This window comes from Parasteatoda tepidariorum, chromosome 10 (assembly GCF_043381705.1).
Source record: "Parasteatoda tepidariorum isolate YZ-2023 chromosome 10, CAS_Ptep_4.0, whole genome shotgun sequence".
In the NCBI taxonomy this organism is placed as follows: domain Eukaryota; kingdom Metazoa; phylum Arthropoda; class Arachnida; order Araneae; family Theridiidae; genus Parasteatoda; species Parasteatoda tepidariorum.
The window spans coordinates 8,762,433-8,773,409 of record NC_092213.1 but is presented as its reverse complement, the minus strand read 5'-3'; positions in this window follow the sequence as shown (position 1 = coordinate 8,773,409).

Genomic DNA, 10,977 nt, shown 5'->3' with positions numbered 1-10,977 from the left:
CCCAACGAGCTCCTCAGCTGCCATCAAAAGTTCGTATACACCTGTGCAACCTCTCCTTTCAAGATAAAAAGATACCAAAAAACTTACTTCCGACCGTATTCTGGGATGTTGTCCGCAATCGCTGGCCTTACCACACCTTACTTTATATGGATGCTTCCCGGATGTCAGGTAAGACTGGAGTAGCAATTTACAATTCTCGCTCCAGTTCATCGCTGTCTGGATCTACCCCGTCCATTTGCTCAATTTTTACAGCGGAGGGTATCGCCTTCTTACTGGCGATTCAAAGGTGCCACTCAAACACCCAACATGTAGTAATTTTAACCGACTCACTAACAATTCTCACAGCCCTCGGCTCTACCTCTGCTCCATCACAAGCAATCATCTACCACATTCTATCTTCTTTGGAAACGCTCTCAGTATCCAGCCAATCAATAGAACTGGTGTGTGTTCCTGGTCATTCCGGAATTCTCAGTAATGAAATTGCAGACCAGATAGCAAAAGCGGATATAATCAAACCTAAAATCTACAACAAATTTACACCAGAAGACGCATACCGTTAGATCAAACAACTGTTTCTACAAACTAAACAAGCAATCTTTAAAAATAATAAATACTATGCGAACTTTCCACATATGACCAATATAACTAAAGAACTTAGACTTTCTCCCTCCAGCAGGCACCAAGACGTTACGTTCTCCAGAATCAGCACTAGATCCTATCCAACTAAAGCAAAGTTATTCCGTTTTGGACTCGCTCCAGACAAAAATGCAACTGCGGTTCCATCTCCGATATTGATCACACTATTTTAGAATGCCCTCTCTTTGATCAACAACGCACCACCCTAAAAATACAGCTTGGATCTGGGGCATTGTCGTTTTCATACCTTATGGACCTAACGGACAAACGCAAGCTACAATATCTTATGCATTACCTAAAATCTAGGGGCCTCCCTGGCCGTGCGGTATCGTCGGTCCAAACGCTCTGTTAAGCGTGGAGGTAGCGGGTTCGAATCCCGCCGTAACCCTGGATGTATTCTTTGTGATGTCTTTCTCTGAATTGTTCTATCTGTACTTTCTACTTGACAATGACTTATAAGCCTATATTGAGCACACAAGTCAGCAAATGTATGTAATTTCAATAAACCTTCTAAATAAACCTAAAATCTGTCCGCATACTATTCACCTCGTTTTCTGAATAAACAAACAAACAGCTAGTTAAGCGGAAGTAACTTCACCCGGAGGGAATAGCTATATTATTAGCACTTCAAAAATGTCCTTCAAGTTGCCGAATTATAATTTTTACAGACTCACTCTCTGTCCTGACAGCACTAAATTCTGCTACAGACTCTCCGCAAGGAATCATACACCACCAAATCATAGTCTCAATGGAAGCGCTCCCATCCTCATGCCGGTCTGTAGACATAGCATGGGTTCCTGGGCACTCCGGGATACTCGGCAATGAAATCGCAGACGAGCTGGCAAAAGCAGCGCTCTCCAGACCGAGAATTTACGATAGATTTACCATAGAAGATACTTATCAATCAATTAAATGAATTCACCAATTATTCAGGCAATCAGCCTTTAAGCATAGCAAATACTATACTGATTTTCTTCATCTGAGCCAAAATATAAACGAACTTCTACCCCTCTCCAGCAGGCACCAAGACGTTACGTTTTCCAGAATCCGCACTAGATCCTATCCAACTAAAGCAAAGTTATTCCGTTTTGGACTCGCTCCAGACAACAAATGCAACTGCGGTTCTATCGCCGATATTGATCACACTATTTATGAATGCCCTCTCTTTGATCAACAACGCACCACCCTAAAAATTCAGCTTGGACCTGGGGCATTGTCGTTTTCATACCTTATAGACACAACGGACAAACGCAAGCTACAATATTCGCTATCGCAACACTCGAATACACCATCTGGGGAGAGACCAGTTTCATGCTATTAGCCCTTCTCCCTTCCCTCTCCTCCTCTTTTCAGTTGTATAGGAATGTACTACGATATTTTCCCTTTTCTTAACGTTTTTCCTTTTTATTTAATGAAAATATTTTTTAAAATTTCCATGATACTTTTCTTTAGAACTATGTTTAATGTAGTTTTTAGTTCCGTATAGTTTTTCAAGTTAAAAGATTTTAATCTATATGAAAATCAAGAGAGAAACTAACGTACTTCCTTCCTCCCTCTATGTCTTTCCACACGCTAATGGGGAAAGCATGGGAAGTGTTGCCATAGAAAAAGAGTTCTGCTCTACGCCACCTGCAGCCCATTTCGATCGCCAATCTTATGTATTACCTAAAATCTATCCACATACTATGATCATCCAATTGGGTATAATACAGCCTACGTCACAGGTTGTGTTGTTCCTACTAAATTTAACCCATGAACGGCATTTTCTGCGAGCCTAACTTTAAGCCACAAATAAACAAACGAAGTGTTCGATCGTTTAAATAGCTGCTCGCCAGATTTTATTGCATTATAAAGAAAAGTTATTGAAACTAAATACAACTAAATAAGCAACAACAACTAAAACAGATAACAACAACCACTAATAACAATAACTGAATAAACAACAACTAAATTCCATTCGTTTAGCATTGCGTCATATGTTGTTCCTACTAAATCGAAGTAGTTGTGTTTTTTTCATATTATACCCAATTATCTCCGCTACCTTGGATATAAGCGAGCTATAAGCTGCAAATTGCAAAAAGCTCGAAAACAGATCGTCAAACATCATCATCAAAATGTGATTTTTATCAGGATGAAATGAATTAAATAGTTTAAAAAACTATATAATTGTCCATAAGTATTTAAGTAATGTAATTAAATTTATAGCAGATTTTGTGAAGTACCCCTTGTGTTTCACTGATTGCTTCGGTAAGGAATGTGAATCAAGAAAGGTAAAATTATGTTATATTACAGTGAAAACCTTAGGGGGGATATTTGTAAGTGGCTTTTGTTTAGAGAGTTATTTTTGACTATCTCTAAAAGATATCAAGGACCTCATGTTGCAGTCAGGAGTAAACTAAAAACTATGCTATCAATTATTAATTTTTAGAGTGGATAGTTAAATTAAAATTAGAAAAAAGTCATTTCAGATTAAACAAACCTCTTCTCTTGGCTTAGTATAGGGGACCCCTAGTAAATGAATTTTTATGTTCAGAAATAAAAGCAAACCAAAATCATAATTGTTTATTAGACCAAATTGTTAAACCAAAAACATAATTGTTTATTAGACCAAATTGTTAAACCAAAAACATAATTGTTTATTAGACCAAATTGTTAAACCAAAAACGTAATTGTTTATTAGACCAAATTGTTAAACCAAAAACGTAATTGTTTATTTATTTAAAATAGTTCTATCTTTTATTATTTATAAATATTTTTGTACGTAATTATGTTGTAGAATCAAAAAGTTTCCTGAGCAGGTCAATTACAAATTAAAAATGAAACAATAATTTTATTTCTTCAAAGTACTTTCCTCCTGTATTCGCACACTTTTTCAGACATTGCTTATCAATTTAATGCATACAAAGCATCAGAAAGCTTGCAAGAATCAGAAATCTAGTTTAACTTAATTTAAGCTATTTTATAAGAACACGCTAGCAACATAACGATTTAACTTCTGAGGATCTTTGTCTATGCTAACGTTGTTGCTACACTGATAAAGGCGATTTTGATTTCGTCTTCGCTGATGAATTTTATATCAGATAATGTGAGTAATTTGTCAAATCACTCCAACAAGAATTTAAGTGTAAAATAAAAGGAAGAATAGATAAATCATGAAATGCATTAGTCCTGTTTTTTAAGTAAACATCGCTGAACTTAAAGATATGTTAAAAAGAAGAAGAAAATTACTTATCAACAAGTTCTTGTAGAAAAAAAAAAAGGATTAAGAAAAATAAGCAAAATTTTGATAAAAAAAAAAGCATGAAAATGCTTTTAATACTAAAATAAAAACTGTAATACGAAGTAATGATGAGATGCTTGCTTTAAAATTTTGATGAATTCAACAGATGATTCACTTTGGAAATATGAACTCAGATTAAAAATGCATTTGGATACTTATTAGAATGCAATTAGAAATTACTTCTTACTTTAAATAATATACGAGAATTGATTTTATGATTAAAAAAATTATTAAATTCATTTTTGAGAAAGCAAAACTTTAATTCTTTAGAACTACTTCAAGAATCCAATGAATGCACAAAATGTATATTTTATATCCAAATACAAATTATATGTTTTCAACCATTTTGTTTTCAAACTGTATTGGAATGAAACAACAATTTTTGTTGACTCTTTAGGTAGTCACAAATTATATTATAATATGACTTGCAATATACAGGTTAAAAATATAAAATATGAGTTACGAATAAAATGATGATTAAACATAAATACAAAATAAATATTTTTATTACTATAATTATTATTTTGTAGAAAAAGGTTGGACAAAGGAATTTTTTGCATTAATTAATTTTTCTTTTCTTATTTTTCGTTTTGACTCTGAAATTGAGACTTTTAATGTGATTGCTAAAACATTTATGTTAAATATTTTTAGCAATGGTAAATGCTTATATATATGTATGTATATCAGGATTAATGTTAAACTATAAAATTTACTACCATTTTTAATCTGCAATGAAAATCTTCTGATGAATTGAAAGATGTTGGGAGGTACATTTTTAAAAAAAAAAAAATACTAACTTTAAAGAAATAGCGTATATAAATATTTAGTCATTATTCTCAAAGTAAATTTGTACTCAGAATATTTCAAAGTTCGTGTCCATGAGTTTAGTGTGAGGCAATAATATGTTTTGCGACCAAAATTCACAACTGCACATAAAGAAAAATAAAAAGGAGAAAAGTTTTTCTTTTTTTCTCTCTCTCTCCTTTGTTTTCAATTTTCCTCAAAATAAAGTAATAAAATGGAGCAAGAATAAATGTTGTAAATTTTAAATTTTCCTGGTTCTTTTTTTTATTATTTTTAAATCATGTAACTGCTATAATAATGAGAAGCTATTCACTTAACTTAATCAAATATTTCCTATATTTCTCGTCACATCTTTGATTTTTTGCATGGATTTTTGCTATCTCAAAATGAAACTTTTGTAAAGTCACTAAAACAACTTTCAAGTTTACTTGATTCAATATGTTGCTAATTTCAAAGGAAGTTGTTACCTTTTAACTCATGGCTACACACTGGTGTTTTATAAAAATAATGTATGACAGTAAAAATGGATTAATCAAAGTAGTCTTGTTTGTTGCACTGTCTTGTCAAATTTGAATACTGATTAACGCAAATGAATCAGAAAACTAACATAAAAGAGTCACAAGAGAGGATGGGGGAAAAAAGAAAACGAGAAATGCACTGGAAAAAAATAACTGTTAAGAAAATTTCTCGTAAAAAGCATACCATAAACTATGTAAATTTAAGGACTGATTCGATGTGATCTAACATTTTCGAAATTAAAAAAAAAATTTGCAAAAGCTAGAAAGTACTTATTTTTTAGAGTACAATTTGTGGAAAAAATATTAATTGTATAATATTAGATCCGTAGGTGGAGGGAGAAGTCAAAACAGAGGACTGTATGGAATAGAATTGTGAAACAGGCTAGGGTTCGCAAAAGGCTGTAGAGCTATACAAGAAGAAGAAATCCCTATAAAATAAGTGTAATTATAGATATTTAGAAATATTTTAGAGCTGCTGAAGAGTGAGTCTGTCAAATAGCTTGAAGGGAGGACATTTCCTATCCGTAAACTTTAAATTAATCCTTATGCATTAATTAAATTTTTAAAAAAATATATCTAATATCTTTCAAATACTAACATTTCTTTCAATGTTTAATTGTATTAAATTTTGATGCATCATCCTGAATTCTAGCAGCAGTTAAATCCATATAATTACTAACAAGGTGATATTTCCTGGTGGTTCCTTTTGGTGTTCTTTTATTTTCTTTGTTTCTTCTAACCAATAAAAGAGGGACCCATACACAATTTTACAATCATTTGAGTTTCATCACTATGTAACGCAAATAAAATGCAATCAAAGAATCGGGATTTTTCTTATATTATCGGACAATTCTTAAAACGTCTACTAAATACCATCATTAACCAGCAAACAATATTCTTCTCTGCATCTCAATGTAATATGCGGGTGTAACACCAGTCCATCAGGTGACTAACGCAGACAGAGGGGGGTGGTAGACAGAAGACAGCAGAATTGTGCTGACTATAGTGCTAATTAACAAACCGCCTTGAAATCATTTTGAGCTTTAAGACAGAAGCTGACACACGAGTGATAGTGAGAAAAAGGATTCTCTTCCGGAGGATTTCGACGTGTCCTTTGAATTGCCACAGAAAGAATGGTCGATGACATCAGAAGAGCTAAATGAACATTTTCTAAACTTTATTAAGGAGAATTTAAATAAAAAATTGGAAGTTCCAAAACTGAATGAGGTAAAAAAAAAAATGTCCTCACGTATAACGATCTTGTTAACAGGCAAAATGAGGTCGTGGGCCTACACGAAAGTGCAAGATGAAGCGCAGATTGCCTTAAAACAATTAATTCAGAAACGCGCAGAAATACTATTCGGAAATTGCAAAGAGTAACATGCAAGATGGAGCTCCTAAAGTGGGGTCCTCCTACAGCGTCCGACAGTTGTTTGTACTCCAGAAGAGACGGAAAAATCTCTTAAAGCTCATATTAATCCAAAAGAAATCCAAGCTGGTGTCATAGGTATTAGAAGAATTGAAGAAGGTGGAGTAGTAATCAAAGTGGTATCCAAAAGAGGCACGAAAATAATCAAAGATGAAATTGTAGAAAAACGTTTCTCATAAGATTACTTTAATTTTTATTTAATTTACACTTTTTTCTTCTTCTTTTTTTTAATCGTGAAGATATTTTTTTTATAACCAATGTTAAAGATATTCATTGAAATTTTTTGTTCAAAGTTATTGGATTTTTCAGCTTAGAAATCCGTAGCAATTAAAACTCATTGTCATGACAAATCATTAAAAAGAAATTTTTTTTTAAATAGCAAAACAGCTTTCATTTTTTCTCACTTTTCATTTTGAAATATTAAACAAAACTATTTCTTTTTGTCGTTCTCTCTGATCAGAAGTTACAATAGGCCAAATATTCAAAATTCAATTCTTTTCAAAATATAGCTATATTTTTAAGGGCCCTGTCCTTCTTTGAGTAAAGCTGATAAAAAAATCTATGTGCCGATAGTATTTCCATCATTCAATATGCAGTTTTATGCAACTTGTTACAAAATTTAGTTCATAAACATATTTTATAATATGCAATTAAATTTATTATTATTCATTAATTAAAAATGTGCTTTCAGAGCTTTTTCCAAACTTTACATTTCTTTTCCTTTTGCTTTCAGATCCTTCTGCATCCATAAGTATTTCCATCATTCATTCAACAGAGAAAAATTCTCAAAAATTTCTATTCAAGTGAAAGTGTAATAAGTGTATTTTGCTACACACAAATAATACAAAGTGAAAGAATATCTATCTCAATGAGCAACAACTTACTTACGCTTGAAGTTCATGCTGATGAAAAACCTTCTTCTTCTAAAGTATGTACTAAGCGTTTTTGGCAGAAGCAAGATTTAGATGCTCACAGACCTGTTCATACTAGTGAGAAACCTTATTCTTGTAGTTTATGTAACACTTGTTTTGGAAGGTCTTCCAGTCTGGCTAGGCACAGTCGTGTTCATACGGGTGATAAACCTTTTTCTTGTAGTATATGTGATAAGAGTTTTTCACGTAATACTCATCTGGCTAGGCACAAGCTTGTTCATACTGGTGAGAAACCTTATTCTTGTAGTATATGTAATAAGAGTTTTTTACAGAAAATACATCTAAATAACCACAGTCTCAATCATACTGGTGAGAAACCTTACTCTTGTGACTTATGTAATAGGAGTTTTTTACGTCGTTCTAATCTGATGCAGCACAGTCGTGTTCATACTGGTGAAAAGCCTTTTTCTTGTAGTATATGTAATAAGACTTTTTCATATCATAGTGATGTGATTAGGCACAGCCGTATTCATACTGGTGAGAAACCTTTTTCTTGTAGTATATGTAATAAGACTTTTTCGTCTCATAGTGATCTCATTAGGCACAGCCGTGTTCATACTGGTGAGAAACCTTTTTCTTGTAGTGTGTGTAATAAGACTTTTTCACATCATTGTAATCTGATTAAGCACAGTCGCTCTCATACTGGTGAGAAACCTTTTTCTTGTAGTATATGTAATAAAACTTCTTCACATTGTGGTGATCTGATTAAGCACAGCCGTGTTCATACTGGTGAGAAACCTTTTTCTTGTAGTATATGTCATAAAACTTTTTCATATTGTGGTGATCTGACTAAGCACAGTCATGTTCATACTGAGAAGAAATCTTTTTCTTGTAAGGTGACCTGGGGTAATTCCTGATCAAAAAATGCAATCATCTATTTTGTGAAAAAACTATTCAAAATAGAATTTTAATATTTATTGGAAGTTTGACGCTATATGAGATGAGTGCTATGCCACCTTCTTTTGTTTGAAATTCTAATTAGAACTTAAAAGATTTTAAATTTTTAGAGATCAGGAATGAGGAACCTGCATGCGACGGGTAATCGCAAAATGTTGATTATTTTAAATAGTCTATATCTTAAAACTCCCGAAAATCAATTCAGAATTTTAAAAAACTGACCCGAATTTTAAAAAAACTTAACTTAAAATTAGCCTAAAACGAAACTAACTTCACATGACACAAAATGAGGCTGGGTTTGCTATGACGACAAAGTATAGTAACTCAGCGAAGGGGAGGAATTAAACCAAAGCTTTCTATGGAGAAAAGTGTTACAAAGGCATTTTAATTTTAATTGCATTTTTGAAAAAATTGTTTTTATTTCATGTTTATGTCATACATATAGTTTAAATATACATTAGTGTATATCAGTTTCATCCTCCCACTTGAGAAACTTTTTGTGGGCACCTTATAGCATAATGAAATAAAATTAAGGAATGAAAAAATAAATGTCGAAACTATTTTTTTTTTCAATAACTTTTGAAATGAATTCATTGTTCTTTATTCATACTGATTCATTCCTATTTATATTTTTCTGTACAGAAAAGTCTGAACTGTTTTGAAAGTTTTTATTCAATGAGTTGATCCCAATTAAAGGGAATGGAATGAATGGTATATGACCTGGAATTATAAGTGTTTAGGTAAATAAAATATTTAAAAAAATTCTTTTTCAGTATTAACTTCTAAATTATTTTCTTGAATTTGTTTTTGTTTTTTTTTGTTAAAGAAATGTATATAATGCTAAACCCCTATCATTTTTTATTTTAACTTTGATAATTTTTTCTTCTAGATAAAATTAATTAAATATTTTTTTTTAACTCAAAACCCTTCAGCATAATGAAATAAAATTGAGGTAGGAAAAAATAAATGTTGAAACTACTTTTTTTTTCAATAACTTTTGAAATAAATTAATTTTTCTTTATTGATACTGATTCATTTTTATTTAGATTTGTTTATATATAAAAGCTTGAACTGCATTGAAATTTTTATTTAATAAGTTGATCTCAACTAGAGGGAATGGAATGAATGGTATATGACCTGGAATTGTAAATTTTCAGATAAATAAAATTTTTTTAAAACTTTTTAATTATTAACTTCTAAATTATTTTCTTGAATTATTATTTTATTTATTTATTTTGTTGAAGAAATTATTGTAATGCTAAACCCATATAATTTTATATTTTAACTTTCATAACTTTTTCTTTCTAGGTAAAATTAATTAATTATTTTTTAACTGAAAACCCTTCTGCATAATGAAATAAAATTGAGGAATGAAAAAATCAATGTTGAAACTATTTTTTTAATAACTTTTGAAATAAATTCATTTCTTTTTATTTATACTGATTCATTTTTATTTATATTTGTCTATATATAAAAGTTTGAACTGTTTTTATTTAATGAGTTGATCCCAATTAGAGGGAATGAAATGCATGATATATGACCTGAAATTATAAGTTTTTAGGTAAATAAAAATTTTTAAAAAAATTCTTTTTTATTATTAACATCTAAAATATTTTCTAGAAATTTTTTTAAATTTATTTTCTTATTTATTTTAAAAAGAATCAAATAAGTGTTGAATTATAAGATATACAAATTCTAACATCATTTTAAGAAACGTAATTTTATAAGGCAAAGTACGAAATTTGAACAAAACCGGCCGAATAGTTACTCAGAAATTGAATTTTAAAGAAGTGGTCTATTTAAATTTCGATTTTATCATTGTCAAAGTCTCGCGTTTCATGGTAAACTGGTTTAGAGGCAAAATATAATAATTTTATAGCCAACAACCCCCATCGTGGCTTAGTTTTTTCTTAAAAGTCGAGTGAAAAAAATAATTTTGTTTAATGTTTTTAACTTTATGCAAGCACATTTTGAGATGAGATTGATTACCTGAACTTGGAAAAGAAATATTTGTATTTAGGCATGGGCGACGCAATTAGAAGTGATGAATGAAACGTAATTTTACTTATAGGGGAGAGGGGGGTTAGTATGGGCAATTTTTAAAAAAAATCGTCGCAAAAACCATATTTAGTATAATTTTTAATTTATGAAATATTTTTTGGCAATCATTTGAACGATTACTTGCATTCTGGTTTTTGTCTAAAATAACAAAGTTGTTTACTTTTTCCATAATAATTTTTTTCAAAAAAAGCTTTTATAATAAACTTGATAAGACCTCGCCTTTAGTTTTCCTCAAAACCATTAATGATAGAATTGATAAGAAGATTTCACGCTAAATTTTAAATTTGACATCGAAACCACTCATTGTAGAAGTATTTTGTCCCTATAAAATCATGCTCATTAAAAAAAAATATGAAATGTATTACATTTGTAACCCATTCATATTTCTTCGGTTAAAACTTCTGGTCACTCAGCCCTTCC